This window comes from Haliaeetus albicilla, chromosome 3 (genome assembly GCF_947461875.1).
Source record: "Haliaeetus albicilla chromosome 3, bHalAlb1.1, whole genome shotgun sequence".
In the NCBI taxonomy this organism is placed as follows: Eukaryota; Metazoa; Chordata; class Aves; order Accipitriformes; family Accipitridae; genus Haliaeetus; species Haliaeetus albicilla.
Genome location: NC_091485.1, coordinates 16,312,135 through 16,328,039, shown reverse-complemented (window position 1 = coordinate 16,328,039; position 15,905 = coordinate 16,312,135). Strand labels below are relative to the sequence as shown.

Genomic DNA, 15,905 nt, shown 5'->3' with positions numbered 1-15,905 from the left:
GTTAACATATAATGTAACATTTACTCAATTTTATTTTTGGGAGGAAAAATGGGCATGATGCATTCTTCGGATCTTTTTATCAATTAATTAAAAATAGTATTGGTTTTCCCTTAGAGTTGGTGTAATTCTGTGTTACATTGTTGACTCCAGAAGTCCTAGAGGCCCTGGGATCCTGAGAAGATACATGTGTTTGTGAAAGTGATACATGAGATTTACTGGTGCAGGGGAAGAATAGGCTAGGATAGCATTTTCTCACATTTCGTAATGTCATACTCACAACATAGGCAAAGGATCTCATCTTTATGACAAACAATAATCACCATATGTTTTAAAAATAGTCTTCATGAATCACATCAAAAAGAACAAGGAAGTATATATATAAAAATAGGAGAGAATGACTGTAGAAGGAAAAAAGGCATAGAAAAAGAATAAATGGCAATTGATATGTGAAGCTCACCATGGTGTACAAAGCTTTTCAAGTGACTTTAAAGCTTCTGACAAACAGCTCCAAGGGAAAACTGTAAAATGGACGATCTGAATATCAAGGTGAACTTGATCGACTAATGGAAGGTTTAAAAATTACTTTCACCTCAGGGGAAATTTGGATAAACTAAAACTTAGCTAATGATCTGTGAAAGTCAGTGATAGATGATGTATTTTTTTAGTATTTTTTTTTAAAGGAAATAATCAATACCTTATCAAATGCAACTTGCAGGGCTCATTGTATCAGTTAGATACAAATTATTCCATGCAACATTGTGTTCCGGCATAAGAAAATACAAGTCTAGTACTTCCTTTGACAAAATGATTTTTTATCATATGGTAATTAAAAATTGAAGAAAATAAAAACCAGAATTTTTTTAAATTAGTTAACTTACAAATAGATTTTGAAGCTTTTAAAGCTTTTAATTCCTGTGCTCACTAAAACCCACAATGCACTTGTCATTTCCCACCATACTTGCTTAATGAATTTGAATAACAAAAACTCTAAACCATGGCAATATATTGGCTTTCCATCAAATTTAATTCATTATATGCTTATTTACTTTGTACCACTATATCGTTAATACCTAAGCAGATAGATAGAATAATTTAAGGTGATAAGAACTTCCTTCACTGTGATGTGACTCCAATGAATCCTACAGTTATTTGTCCCTAGAAACTTACCGAGATGCACAGTTTTGTTTATTTATTTTACTGAAAAAGTTACGCTAATTTCTTTTAACTCTTTTCATATAATGAAATTGAACTATTTTTAAAATACTTTGCATAAAGTAAAAATTATTTTCTCGTGACTGTTTCTGAGAAGAGAGGTGAAATTAAGGGGAGAAGTTGACTGAAACAACTTGACAAATTCCATATGAACTTGTGAAATGTGGTCAATTTAAATCTGTATTTTGACCTTTTTTTTTTTTTTTAATTATTCTGCCATCAAAGTCTGGTTCTACTCCCCAAATGCTCTACTTATTTCCTACTTTCTGATTCTTGAAAGAACCTTTAATGTTGTCCCGTTACCCACATTTTGTGAAATCCCAAAGATATATCAAACTTGTTCTCTTTTCCTTCTGGTTTATACTAGGTTTTTCTATGTGAATTTCCTAAGTTCCAGGTCAAGATATATCAAAGACAGTATTCTTTCCCTCCCTTCTGTGCCCAAGAAGCATAACAAGATATGCTCGAAGTAAATAGCTGGCCCAGTATAATTTTTTTTCCGAACCTTTCAATAATCCATAAATGTGGGAAATATTGAACACATGAAAAAGAAATACCAAATGTCTTTAAAAATATAAAATAAAGAAACACTGCAACAAATATTATGCAACCCGTAAGTATTCAGCCCACCTAGTGCAGCATCTGTAGTCAATTACAGCTAATAACTGTTTCAGTAGAAGATACAACACTATGTATTAGTTATTTATGGAATAATTTTTCCTCAGGTAAGTTTTCCTCCTATTTCCCCAATGTTACAGGTTAGTGTATGACCAAAGGAGATTTTCTTTTAACTCTGGACTCTCCCTTTATCTTTAATACTGAATGGACATATGTTTGTATAGATAGACAGGAAAGGAGATAGACAGACAGTGATAGAAATATAGCTAAATGATTTAAAAGGTCAGATTTCATTTTGTTCCACATGTAGACCCATTTCATCCACCTCATTTCATGACTTCCCAGTATATTTCGATAAAAGCATTCACTATGATTTTCAGAATTAAACCATTTATTTCAATGCAATTATAATAACCACCACCACTTATACATAAGCCACTACCTTTACTCACTATAAAATTTATTTTCATTTCTAAATACCAGGTGTGCTTATTCATCTGACATATGTTTATTATCCAAAATAGAAAGCCTGTGAAACAAACCTGGCTTGTGTTGGAAGGTCACAAGCCAAGTGAAATCGTTTAGGTCTATTAAACAGTGGTTTAAACAGAACTGTTCCCATTTTCCGTGCTGTACATTTTGCTACATTTAAAGATTTTTTCATACCTTTTCTCTCTTTCATTTTATTTTTTCTTCTTCTGTGTTTTCCACTGGGGAATAAAAGCATCCCACAAACTTCTATATCAGTTCTTTCCTGCATGCCATCCACTATTAAACCATAGCAGTTACCCTTTGAGAGTATAAATACTTTTCTGACTTCCCTTGCCAACAGTGCTACACTCAATTTACAAATCCTTAATGTAAAAAATACCCTTTCCTTTTAGCTGTTCATAGCCTTGCCTGATGGGCTTATTTTGGGACCTTTTTGTTTCTTATGAAAACAATTTGATGAGCAAATATAAATTGCAAATCCTTCATAAAGCTAGACTAACGCACCCAGCAAAACCCAGGAAGACTAAACACACTGCAAACACTGTTCCCATTACAAAAGCAGTCATGAATGAAAACTTGAAGAATTATAATCCCAACTCACTTGAACAAAGCAGATAAGCAAATACTTATTTTCCCCATTAAGAATATATACAAAAGCTTTCCCAGCAGTGTTTTTCACTTCCTATCCAAATCACCAGAATGTTGCATATAAAATCAGACAGATCTGAGCTCCTCCAGTAGCTGAATTCACGTTCCTAGGAAGAACAGATTAAAATCTTTTAACACTGGGTCTTTGGGCCCAGTCAAGGAGGTGTGATCCTCCAACACTGGAAATTAATGCAATTCACACAAATATATCACAGGGTAGTGACCATTCAGTCTCTTTTGTGCTTGTAAATAGGAGAAGAGGTCCACTTAAATCAAAAAGCATTGCCAGCTGAGAAGCACTGATTTATTTATCCAGTTATTCAGATCAAACTAGTGTGATGATTCTCTGTGCAGTGTATGCTGTAACACAGACTTTCCTTAAAGAGATTCAGCTCAGAAGTGAAGAATGCTGCCTAAATAATTTGTGTTTTCTTTAAATACTTAGAACCATATTTTCCAGAAGGATTTTTAACAGCTTCTCTAAAATTTAACACTATCTTTGCAATATTCCTAAGTTAGTAAGTTATCATGCACTATATATAACAAGTATACTTGAATGCATTTTGCAAGAGCACATATTTCTGCCACTAAATTTTGTTAAAGCTTGTTTCCACCCACCAGTCAGTCCATAAGGGAGGGACACACTATTTCTTGTTCAAACTCTGAAATCACCAGAAAAGGGGGCATGCTTAAATACTATGGTAAAAAAATCTATGTTAAAACTCAGTAGCTACTTTTCAGCAAGGAAATGTTAACTTCTATCCTGCTTTGAATCTGCATAAGTTAAAAAAAAAAAAAAAGAATGTAGTAAATTGGCTCTGAGCAAGACATTACATTTCTTTTTTCTACCCAGTTTAGGATGGCAACCATTTCAGACCTAAAAATAATGCAGGAAACTTCATAGGAATTTTAATTTTCTGAAATGAACAAAATAAGAACAGTCACAAAATGAAGCATGCAGAAGACTGAAGAAAGCAGTTCCCAACTGTAAGGTTACTGTTAATATTTTGCAAGCATTACCATAAAGTAAAAATTGTTACACTTTTTTCCTAATGGTGCATTTCAGCTCACTAAACAAATTACTGTAATTGGACATTAGTAGGTCACCTCAAATTGTTATAGTACCATCTAGAATTGCCAATGAAAATTAGGCATCTACTGTAGCCTCCATTTTTAAGGAGCTTGCAATTAAAGTTTAAAGTATGACAAGCCTAACCTGGGGGAAAAACACAGGACCTTTATAAATAAAATGCTGAGAAGTACAGAGATGACGATCTGTATGACACATGAAGAAGCACCCACCACACTCTTTACACTCACTTCAGTGTGGATGACACTGGATCCCATGATGCACCAAACACTCCCTCCTTGCTGTTCTTTCGTTTTCTCACTGGGACAGCAAACTGCTACAGAGCACAGCAGGGAAGGCTGGAACAGGGCAAGATGGCACCAGTGCATGGAGGGAGCTCTACTAAACAGAGAGGAGAATACATCACTCTCAGAAAGGTGTCACAGTGCTCATGAAGGAAAGGTCAGATGGGATGCTGCCTTTGCCTTCACTGGCAGCCCCACTTTGCCTTCACCTCTCAGCATCCTGCCCCCTTCTTTAAGACCTTCAGCTATGAGATCTCTCTCTCTCCTTCCATTTCTTCCCAGTTAATTTCTCCAAAATCAATTCCATGTCTTCAATCACCTCTGGAGACACTAGCTCTTCTTTCAATATCCAAAACAGACAAACCCATGCATTCCCAGTCTCGCTTAAACACAGGGAAAACTCATTACACCCTGGGAGATGACTGTCTTATTGCTGCTGAAAATATACTTTCCAGTATATTATGGAAGAGACACTTAGGGTAGTGAATCTTATCCTGGACTTTCATGCTGGAAGGTCCTTATTGAGAATTATATACTCCTTTCTGATATATGCATACATCCTCCATTCATTGCAATTTCACAGTAGAAATCTGGCATCTTTAGCTCTCAGCCTGGGTTGGGGAAAAGCTGGTCAGTACCAAGCATAAAGCAAAGAGTCACACTTACACGGCTTGCCAAGAGAATGCTGCCCACATAGTACCCTTTCCTGCTTCTTCTATTCTTCCAAGCCCACATTTTCTTCTCACTTTTTCAGTATTTCCCCTCTGCCCTGACTGAAGACTTCCCAAATCCTCTTGGAAGCAGCCAAGAACCTCTGTCTTCTAGAAACAGCAAGTTCTTTGCTGCTTTGTTCCTTACAGTAAAGATGTTAGGGTCCTCTTTAGCACTGTTTGCAGTCTGAAAAATGCTGTGTAGAGACTTGAAACAAAGTCTATCATTCCCTGTTGAGCAGGAACTCAGCTGTATTGTCACACATGCAGTTAAGCAGCAGATGTGGTTTGTCGCTGTGGTCAAAACCAAAGGTGCAGCAACAGTAAAGTGCTGTGAGAGCTTGCTATGTTAACAACTCAGGTAGGGTGTGAATGCTTATACGACTATCAGACAAAGCATGACCCTAGCCTCTACAACACTGTGATAGCCAGCTCACAGTTGGATCCTATGTTTTTTCTGAGTTCAGCAACTTCACTGAAGGCTGAAGGTTGCCAAATACACATAGACTGCTGTAATCACCCAGATAAACTGTAAATTGGGCAACTGCACATCCCACTTGTGCTCTAGAGTGTTTGGTTTATTTGGGATGCAGGAGTTTGATGTGAAGGAAAAACAAAGGGGGCCATTTTATGCTGCCTTGTCAGATATGTATCAGAGGGCCAAAGAACTTCAAACCAAAGTGAATAAGTTGGATTACTCAAGGCTCTGTCTTTCATACCATCATACAGGCCAGAGACTTCGGGATCCCTCTCCTAATTGGAAGTCTCTCATGACACATCAAGAGTACACATGACCAGACTGTACACAGCCAGGGAATGTGGACTTGACATCTCATCCAATACTTAACACAACCAAGTGCATCCACTGAACCACTTTCTTTGGAAATAGGACTTAAACATTGTCCTGGTTTAAGCCCAGACAGTAACAAAGCACCACGCAGCGGCTTGCTCACTGCTCCCCCCTGGCCCTGGTGAGATGATGAGGAGAAAATATAAAGAAACGCTTGTGGGTGGAGACAAGGACTCCTTGGGAGGGATCACTCACCACTTACGGTCACAGGCAAAAGACAGACCCAACTTGGGGAAAAAACAATTTCATTTACTACCAACCAAGGATACCAAGAAGTAAACCCAAACCTTAGAACGCCTTCCCCCCACCCTTCCCTCCTTCCCACCTCACCCCCACTCCCGGTTCTCTCCACCTCCCCCCGCCAGCGGCACAGGCACAGGGGGACGGGGAATGGGGGTTGGGGTCAGTCTGTCATACCTTGTCTCTCCTCAGGGGGAGGAGGACTCCGCACTCGTCCCCTGCTCCACCGGGGGGTCCCTCCCACGGCAGACAGTCCTCCACCAACTTCTCCAAGGCGAGTCCTTCCCTGGGCTGCAGGTGGGCATCTGCTGCCCCGCTCCCCTCCCTGGGCTGGGGGGGGACAGCCTGCCGCCTCACCACGGGCTGCGGGGGCAAACCCTCCTCCCCTCCTTCCTCCTCACTGACCTCGGTGTCTGCAGAGGGGTTCCTCTCACATCCCACTCCCCCCACTCCCTGCAGGTTCCCCTTCCTAAATCTGTTCTCCCAGAGGCGCTACCGCCGTCGCTGAGGGGCTCGGCCTGGGCCAGTGGCGCGTCCGACTTGGAGCTGGGGAAGCTTCCGGCAGCTTCTCACAGGAGCCACCCCCACAGCCCCTCGCCTGCTACCAAAACCCCGCCACACAAACCCAAAACAAACATCTAAACCAAACGACCTAGTAATACCGAGAAAAGCTGTACTTGGATAACTTTAAAAAGTGAATCTTGTCAGGTCTCCACCAAAGTCTATTTAGTCACAAAGCAACTTTTAGGGAGCATATCCTCTCCTTTGTATAATCTTCTCCTTCCTATGGACAGACATACAGCTATGTGTTCAGAAACTAGACCAATTTCTTTGCTTCTTGTTATGGGAAGATTATACCAGATGACCACACAGGAAACAGCACTGAGAGCTCCAGCACTGTATTCTAAGCAGAAAATGTTCCTTCACAAAGAGTATTCAGAGAAAGACATGTTTGCATACCATTGGGTATATTTCACCTGTATATTTGGAAGAAACGTTTTTATAAAGAGAAAAAAAGAGAGACAGGGAGCGCAAACCTCTGCCATACACCACATTTCTTATATTTCTGAAGCAAGATAACAGCTCTTGAGCATTTAAAGGGTTAATTAAATGTTCTCATACCTTTTCTTTTTTTGTGCAATGCCGTGCAAAATCTAGGGGTGATTCTACTTTCAGATATAATAAGCATAGAATAGGCTATTTCAGTTGGAAGAGACCTACAACAATCATCTAGTCCAACTGCCAGACCAAGCAACAAGATGCAACAAGCAACACCTCGTGCAGATTAACAAACTGGGTAAAAATTTCAGAACCACACAACTGACTTTGAATCCCAAGTTGCATTAACTTTCATAACAAAGACAGGCATTAGTATTTGTATCAGCTTATTAGCTATTCATTCATTATTTGTGCCCTGAAAATTCACCCATTCTTCTCTGTGACAAAGTTGAAAACTAGCAGCAAGTTTCAATTCTAAGAAAAAAATAAACTTGATGTTGCTTAAATTTCACTGAAGTGTTTATTTGGCCACTCTTCTTTGTAAACAGAGGCCTTGCTTTGTAGAGCAGCATCTGAAGTTTTTTGCTATGACTTGTAAAGACTCAGTTAATATGGTTGTAATTTATTTATTACTCTTTTGTGCTTAACATGCAAACTTCAAAATCTCTCTCTGAGAATCAGAGTACAAAACAGAACTGGTTACAGTTGCAGGAAAAGGCAAATACCTTTAAAATGTGATTAGCCAACTTCCACCTCCACCATCAAAGGCAAACTAACTTGGAGTACAAAACTGATCATAATGTTAGCATCTAAATTTGTGTTTGCCTGCATCTTCAACATTACGTGCAGCTCTTGCATCCTTAGGAAAAATAATAACAAAAAATCAGATAAGGGAAGCAAAGATGATTATAGGAGTGGAATGCTTTCAAGCAAAGAATGACTAAGTAAACAAGGACTCTTCAGCTTAGAAAAGAGATGACAGGAGCCAGGGTGAAAACAAACACTGAAAGATGGCACTTAAAGTAAGGAATAACAGCCTTGTTGAACTCCCTGCCAGAGGACATAATAGATTCTAAATTTTACATGGGCTCAAGGGAAGACTGAAAAAAACTAATGGAAAAGAAATCTATTTAGATTTGCTAAATACATCTAGCTCAGTCCTGAGGCTGGGAAAGCGATCAGAAAAAGAATCCTATTTTTACCCTGTTCTTACTCTTCCCTAAGTGTTCACATATGGCAACTACTGGAAACAGCACACTGAGTTCAATGGTCTGTTGCTCTGACCAAGTACAGCCCTTTTTATCTTCTTATAATCTTAAACTGACTCTTCCTTCCTTTGTATTCAGTGGAAAACTTATTTTGTCTTCACTGAGTTACATTACTCGCTTAAACAAACTCATATGTTTATAATACTTGAAATCTTATTTCTTCCTAACTGAGGTCCTGATGGGGTAATTTCATTCTGAAGGAGAAATCACTGATAGAAAAATCAGGCATTTCTCCTTAACCTCTTTATTTCTTGCTTTTCCCTTCTCCAAGCTATTAATTTGGAGGAGAAATGCCAGTGGAAATGTGGTAGCTGTAGGGTTCCAAAATGCCCATCCCTAAATCTTCTGTGCTAGGGTACGTGCTTGAGGAAAAATGGGCTAAGATCCATGCCCCTCAGACCTGTAATCTCTGCCCTGTTTATAAAATGGGATAAAATTTATAACTGTAGGGATCTCAAGAGTGTTTTTCTCATACCCACTCCTCTTGCTGCTGGCCCAACTTTAGCTTCAGAAGGCTGGAGGCAAGAGAGCTATAAGCTGGCTTGTACACATTAAAACAGGCATACATCAGCTTTAAGAGCCGGAGTGAAACTCTACTGACTTTAAAAATCACTTATTCATTGAGTATCTGGGGGCTGAGTTCTAATAAGCCAATATCGAATTGGGGCAGAACAGCAGAACACCTGTAATTCCGTTGCATTGTAATTTCTGTAACACCTGCTACAGAAAACCTGCTAAGAATAAGGAAATTTCACTTAGGACCTTTATCTTGGATGATGCAACTCCGAATCCTCTATATCAGGTTACCCTATCATAAAGAAAGCCTGTGACAGAAAACCAATGAAGCATTATGGCTGACATGGCTACAGATACAGATTCAAAACAATACAGAAAGGGTGCCTCTTGGAGAACATCTTAGCCCTCGCTAAGGAGTAAATCTTTTCCATGTAGGCAAGAAGCATGCTGTTTTATGCAAGTACACGCTTTGCAGTTCCACCCAAAGGTTAGGTTAATTACTCCCTTCTTTTATCTGGCTTGAAAGATCATTGCAAAGTCAGTTCAGGATTTTTTTATTCACGTTATTTTTGTCTGGTTTATTTCCTTGACTGGTCTTTATATGATGTTTTCTAAATAAGTTCTAATTTTGTTGCTAATCTTATATAACTAGATCTTCTGTTCAGGTGGCCTGTACTGAAACACAAGCAGCATTGTGCATTCATGCATCAGAAAAGGCATCCAAGGACTGCCATGCACTTTAAAAGAGAGAAAGAAATGAACCAATTAGTAAAAACAACAAACTGCTTCTAATTGTCTAACTACTTTGCCTTTACTTTTTAACATATGGAGTGACAATCAACTTCAGGGATGCCCAATTTAAACCTTTACTTCAATGTCACTTGCATGGGTTTCAAATTCAAGGCTATTATTTTTAATTCTGAGCTTAAATTCAGACTCTTTAAATGAAAAAGAGCTGAAACTCCTGGGGTTTTATGGTTTCACCAGGTATCATCCTTTGTTATTGTGCTCTGCAAAACAAAATACCTCCACTGTTGGTAAGTCTCTTCAGGATATGACTACATCATCAGATCTGGGACACGTGCCAGGATTTGGGTGCAGGATGTAGCCATGAGATAAACCTAGGCATGTAGATTCAGAGCTCACGTAAAAATGCCCTGAACAGAAACCAGCCCCAGGAGTATACTACCAGGTGGTTCAGCACATAGGTACAGACATAGTCTAAGGTACCTGATTTCTCACAAAACCATAGCAGGCATGCTAAGCAAAAATCCTTTATCATTATGATTTCAGTCAGGTCTTCAAAGAAAGCTGTAAATCTAAAGCTTAGCAACCACTTGGCCTATCCTTCAATCTTTTAAACCTCTGTGATCTATTTTGTTATCAATAGTTTTTCCACCATTCAGGCACCCAAAGCACAGAAATAGGTACCCAGCGAGTTCTTGCACAGCTTTTAGATAAAGATCCAATATCCTTCTTTATTTATTATCAGAACAGAGACTGCCATACTGCCTTGTAAGAGAACAAAGTAGTAGGTAGTTCAAGCGCCAGTCAGTATTTTCCCTTTGTGTTTCTGATTACAGGCTGATTACACAACATTAATGAGAGCTTTTATTTATTTCTCTAAATGAACAGAAGCCAAAACACAGAAAACTAAAGAGGTTAAATCTTCAAAGACATCACTTTTCCCCATCGAAATGGGGCTGTGGACAGTCCTCCTTTTTCAGAAGGAAAGCAGGAGGGGGGATTTGGCGGGGGACATAATGCATTGCACAGGCTGAGTTTTACAGTAGCTATCTTCTGGCTCACATCCCAGATGTTATGCTATCCTGTCATCAAGATGAAGTCTCTGTCCCACACTGACGTTTATTCTGCAGATAGAAGGCTACCTACCCTCAACTGTTGTAGCCCTGCTCAGCTGCATTATCTTCAGTGATACTATGCTAAGGTACAGTGGAAGTGCATCAGATGCTGCTTGCTTTTGGAGCCCCTTCTAAAATGAGGTGCTTCTGGTTTTTGGGGATACATATGTATAGCTGCTCAGCGTTTATTCATAGAAAATAAATAAAACCCCCAACACATAGAATTTGGATGACAAAACTGAAAACAAAGAATACAAGTGATGAGACATAGTAGGAGTTTGCTACATAAAATTATTTTGCTACCATCTAATTTCATAATACTGAGGCAGGAGATCTAGAGATTTTGCAAATGACATCCCAGTTTTAAAGTATTTCATTTGAATTGCTTGGAATTAGCAAAGCTCTCATCTCTCTCACGCTTTCATATTATTTTCAGTAGTTCATGGAAGTGCGTATTTTATTCACCTACTCCTAATGGAAATCTGTGGTTTAAAAAAACATAAATTAAAACCAAAACTAACTTTCAAGATATTACATTCTGAGATCTAATTTGTTGTTAAATAACAATGTATGATGCTCATCCCCACTGTCAGCATAAGTCCTGAACTTGGCCTTATACATGCCATACCTTGTACATACATTGGCATTTTCACTAGTTCAGAACCAAGGCGATAAGGACCTACAATGGCATCTTTCACCAACATGGGAAATTAAGGGAATGAAGCCTCTACATTCCTTGAGACCTGAATGAGGCCACATAACAGCATTTGCTTTGATCAGTATCTTAGTGCCTAGCCTTTGTGCTGACTCTAGCCACAGCTATCAATCTGAACCAGCACTAGAAGCTGTGCAGAAGTCCATTTGGTCAACTTATTTGACTGCTTTTGAGTTGTGCTGTGTCATATACTTAGGGCCCAATGAGCTGAAACATTGTGTTTCCTACATTCCAGAAAATGACCTTTTCTGTTACATGACTATATCCCACACCTGGGCATTTTCAATCTTTTAAGAGCTTCAGTCAAGGTCATGGAAGTTGTGTGATTACCTCATATATCAGGAGATTAAAAGTAGAAGTAATTTTAAGGGTTATTTTTTAAATGCCTTCTCATTTCTGAGTCTGTAGGGTGCTCACAAGTAAGAGATTTCCAAGATTGTATCCATGCCCCAGGAAGAAGCAATAGGCTTGCTCTAGTTCATTATTTGTGGCTGCACAGCAAAGGTGACACTCCTGAGGGTCATCACATTGCATGGACATTGTGGCATATATCTTCTCCTCCAGCTGTGTCCCTTTTGCTCTGCTGTGCTGGCAGCAGGGAAGGACATAGCATGAAAAAACTCTGCTAAGTCTTCTGATGAAGAAAGAGATCATCACTCTTTCCACAGTATGCCCTGTGAGCACGATAAAAATCATCTATTTACAGTGTATTTTTTGGCAATGCTAAAATGCAACCAATGAAAAACTCTAGGCTATAGTCTAGAGCACAGTCACCCTGTGCTGACTACCTCTTCTGTCAATGCATACTATGAGCTAGCATATCATCATGCTTTCCTAGTGCCAGCAGATACTGGCCTCAGTTAGAAACATATAACCCAGTAAAATGTGATTCTATATACATTCAGGCAAGAAAAGTAGTTATTACGAAAGCCTGCTATATGTTACTATGTATTGATTAAAACTACTATTTTTTCTTCTTGAGACAGCTTTTGTGTTGATGTTAGGACATCAAAGAACATTCTATCACTTCCTCCTAATGACGACCACGTAAAAGCAGGATGAGAAGTCATGTTGTGCCTTGATATTAATGGTCTGAGAGTCAGAGTTCTCATTTTGATAGAAAAAGCATCTATTTTTGATATACTAATCTCCTGGGTAAAGATCTTAGGCCACTTTTACAACCTTTTTGTAGTAAGAATTGAATGGCCCATTGTTGTTAAACTAACATACATTCTCTGTTGGCACTGAATGCAAAGCATAAGGAGTACTCTTGAGTCCAGAAGTAATGTTTAATATGATGTGCTAATGTAAAATACATTAGCACTTTCTGCAGGATCTCTAGAATGTCCATCACCCAGGAAATGTTTCTATTTAACAGGATTACAATGAGATAGATTTGAGGTGTCACTGAGGATTTCATTTCAGAGAAGTAGGCTTGTAACTCAAAGTCAAAAGAGATGTAACCAGTAGAGGCCATATGTTAAAGTAATTTAAAATAGTTTAACTCCTGTTTATTTAAATTCAATACTCTCTGGCCAATTAACCAAACTTAAACTTTACTGAAAGAAGAAAGTAGCCCTATCAGAAATCTGTCTGTCTGCAAATTTGGAGGGGTATAGGTAAGCTAATTTACAGGTGAACTTACTTAGATGAGTGCCTTTTTCTGTCAAAATGAAAGCAGAATATTCAACCTTCACTCAGAAATGAGATCTGCAAGAATAAAATATGATAAAATATTTTAAATTATTTTTTATTTATGAATTTGGCAGTGTTTTAAGTGCTAGGAACAGCTTTTGCCTTAGAGCAAGAAAACTATTAAGTTGTTGGCCACTCTTGCTACAGTTGAAATCACAAAGGGTGCAAGAGATATTGCAGAAGATTTGCTTTACCACAGAATTCCAGTTAGGAGATGATGATGATGATGATGATTATTATTATTATTAAACCATATGTATTTGTTTTAATGAAGGTAATTTTTTTATTTTAAATAAAATGGGTGTAATTTCAACATAAATGATACAATTATATCAATAAAGTTGCTGTAAAGAAAATAAGGTTACATTCTTAAGCTTCTTTTTGTTGGTATAAGAAGACATTTTGAAGTGTTAGTTGTACTTTGCAACTACAGTTATATTCTGACTACTTTTCTAATTTGTGACTTTAAGAAATTCTGATACATTCCTTCACAAAATGCTTGAAAGTATGACTTCTATTTTTAAAGCAACAAAAGGAAAAAGTAATGAAACAGTTAAGTCACTCTTGATAAACAAATATATCTTTCTAAAATAGATTAAAAAAAGTCTTATAGGGAAACTACACAGCATAAAAGAAGAAGAGGAATAAAGGATGGTCAGTCTCAGAACACTTTCAGCTAAAAAGCCACACTAGCAAAAAAGAAGTGCTTCATTTGCAAGGAAAACATAAGCCACAACCTAAATATTTCCCAGTAAGCTTCCTATATCAGTCTGGTTTAAGTTCTAAATTCAGAGCAAATTAAGTGTATTTGCTGAGAGTCTTCATCATGTTAAAATCTCTCTGCACTTCACTGCATACAATTTCTGTGTAAGACTAAGTTCCACACTGCAGACATTGCTTGCTTTCCAGCATTTTGACTCTCTCCCAAAGTTAGCAGGACTTCATGAATTTGATGATATGCATGCACAGCATATATAACACAATACACTTAATCTTAGCCAAAAGGCTGAGAAGCCCCTCAGTACAAGAAAGACATTGAGCTGCCGGAGCACATCCAAAGAATAGCAACGAAGCTGGTGAAGGGTCTAAAGCACAAGTCTTATGAGGAGCGGCTGAGGGAACTGGGGTTGTTTAGTCTGGAGAAAAAGAGGCTGAGGGGAGACCGTATCGCTCTCTACAACTGCCTGAAAGGAGGTTCTAGTGAGGTAAGGGTCCGTCTCTTCTCCCAAGTAGCAAGTGATAGGATGAGATGAAATGGCTTCAGGTTGCACCAGGGGAGGTTTAGATTGGATATTAGGAGAAATTTCTTCACTGAAAGGGTTGTCAAGCATTGGAACAGGCTGCCCAGGGAAGTGGTTGAGTCACCATCCCTAGAGGTATTTAAAAGATGTGTAGATGTGGCACCTGGGGACATGGTTTAGTGGTGGAATTGGCAGTGTTAAATTAATGGTTGGACTGGATGACCTGAAGGGTCTTTTCCAACCTAAATGATTCTGATCCTATACTGGAAATGACTATATTTAAGGATAAATAGCATATGGTTCATTGAAGCAGACTGAGATTTGAGATATTTAAATTCAAATTCCATTATACCTGTAGAATTATCTATAAGCCTTATGTAAGTTACTGGACTTTTAATCTCTAAAATATAGATGCTAATAGTTATTTACCATTTAGACTATGAGATCTTTAAAGCTATGGACCATTTCTCCCAGTGCTCTCACACTTACTACTAATAATACACCTGTAATAGTAACAAAAAACCAAAACTGAGTTACTAAATATTCACTGATAACACAAAATAAAAGCCAGTAAGTACAAGAGTAACTGCAAGGTATCTAAATATGGGTAAGACTACCTTTTCATGAGGTTATTACATCTGCTTTCAGTTAAAAGTTGGTGTATCTAGCTGATTCTGTTTCACAAGTCCAACAAAAGCAAATTGGTCATATTTGTAGCTGTTTTGCAGGATACATTATAGAGCATGAATAGTAATAATTTAATAACACACTTAATGGCAGATCTGTTAAATTGACCCTACAGACTTTTTTTTATGAAACTTTAATAGCATCTGAATGTCTTTATTTTTATAATTATTTATTTATTTACATTTAACTTTAAAGGAAATTGCATAACTTTTTTCTTTTGATTTTCCTTGCACCTTTAAATCAAAAAAATGCACCTAGATTAATTTAAGAGGCACTAAAGCAATGAGATAGATATAGATATATATATTAGCTGTTTAAAACTGTACTGTTAAGTTATAAACTTCTCAAGGGAGATTCTGCAAAAGATGCTATGAGTCCCCTGCTGTGCACAGCCAACTGAACTAAATGCAGATGAAGCACATTGCTGGCAAACACTTTAAACAATCTGTGAACAATGAGTATCAGAGCTTTTTGTTTATTGTCTAGCCTGGCTCTTTACTAATCATTCTCTTCACTTCATGTGTTAAAGGTACTAAGGTGTGGCTATTATCAGAGAAAGATGGAATACAATTAGGTAAATTCCTATACACTGAAGTCAACAGAATCATTCATCATGTAAGCTTTGCAAATGCACCTGTAAGACTTGCAAATGCACCCTGGAGCAATTTAGAGGTACAGACATACATTCAAGTGACAGCAGCTTAAAAAAATCCTAGTATATCAACAAAGCCAGGGTATCTCCCGTAGGCTTGCTCTTTTATTTCAGCAAATGGACGGA

The 15,905-nt window shown here is 38.1% G+C and overlaps 1 long non-coding RNA gene across 1 annotated transcript; it reads right to left on the bottom strand.

Moving 5' to 3' along the window:
- Window positions 1–2,203: 2,203 nt before the first annotated feature.
- LOC138684696 (uncharacterized) lies at window positions 2,204–6,161 on the bottom strand. Its single transcript, XR_011323941.1, has 2 exons — window positions 4,291–6,161; window positions 2,204–3,077 (listed from the first exon to the last, which is right to left on the bottom strand). It is a non-coding gene; the product is annotated as an uncharacterized lncRNA (long non-coding RNA).
- Between the last annotated feature and the right edge of the window lie 9,744 nt (window positions 6,162–15,905).